At 49.5% G+C, this 991-nt stretch overlaps 1 protein-coding gene across 1 annotated transcript in view; it reads right to left on the bottom strand.

The window, feature by feature from the left end:
* Positions 1-991, bottom strand: part of LOC107307256 (aurora kinase B-like) — a 10,882-nt gene that overhangs the window by 7,317 nt on the left and 2,574 nt on the right. The window lies entirely within an intron of this gene.

The raw sequence follows: 991 nt of genomic DNA on the forward strand, positions 1-991 counted from the left end.
ATAGGACCCCATAGAACCCCTATAGGACCCCCATAGGGCCCATATAAACCCCGTAAGACCCCCATAGAACCCCATAAGCCCTATAGGACCCCCATAAGACCCCATATAAACCCCATAGGACCCATAAAAGCCCCATAGGACCCTATAGGACCCATATAAACCCCATAGAAGCCCCATAAGACCACATATAAACCCCATAGGACCCCCATAGGACCCATATAAACCCCATAGAACCCATAGAAACCCTATGGGTCCCAATAGGACCCATAGAAACCCTATAGGACCCCCATAAGACCCCATATAAACCCCATAGGACCCCGTAGGACCCCATATAAATCCCATAGGACCCCCATAAGACCCCTATAAGCCCCATAGGATCCCCATAAGACCCCATATAAGCCCCATAGGATCCCCATAAGACCCCATATAAACCCCATAGGACCCCATATAAATCCCATAGGACTCCCATAAGACCCCTATAAGCCCCATAGGACCCCCAGAAGACCCCATAAAACCCCTATAGGACCCCATAAGACCCATATAAGCCCCATAGGATCCCCATAAGACCCCATATAACCCCATAGGACCCCCAGAAGACCCCATAAAACCCCTATAGGACCCCATAAGAACCCATAGAAGACCGATAGAACCCCCGTAAGACCCCTATAGGACCCCATAAGCCCCATAGGACCCCCATAGGACCCCATATAAGCACCATAGGATCCTATAGGACCCCTATAAGACCCCATAAGACCCATATAAACCCCATAGGACCCATATAACCCTATAGGACCTCCATTAGACCCCATAAGACCCCCATAGGACCCCATATAAACCCCATAGAACCCCTATAGGACCCCCATAGGACCCATATAAGCCCTATAGGACCCCATATAACCCTATAGGACCCCTATAGTACCCCATATAACCCCTATAGGGCCCCCATATAACCCCATATAAGCCCCATAGGACCCCATATAACCCCATATAA

The sequence above is a fragment of the Coturnix japonica genome, unplaced genomic scaffold, assembly GCF_001577835.2.
Source record: "Coturnix japonica isolate 7356 unplaced genomic scaffold, Coturnix japonica 2.1 chrUnrandom524, whole genome shotgun sequence".
Lineage (NCBI taxonomy): Eukaryota > Metazoa > Chordata > Aves > Galliformes > Phasianidae > Coturnix > Coturnix japonica.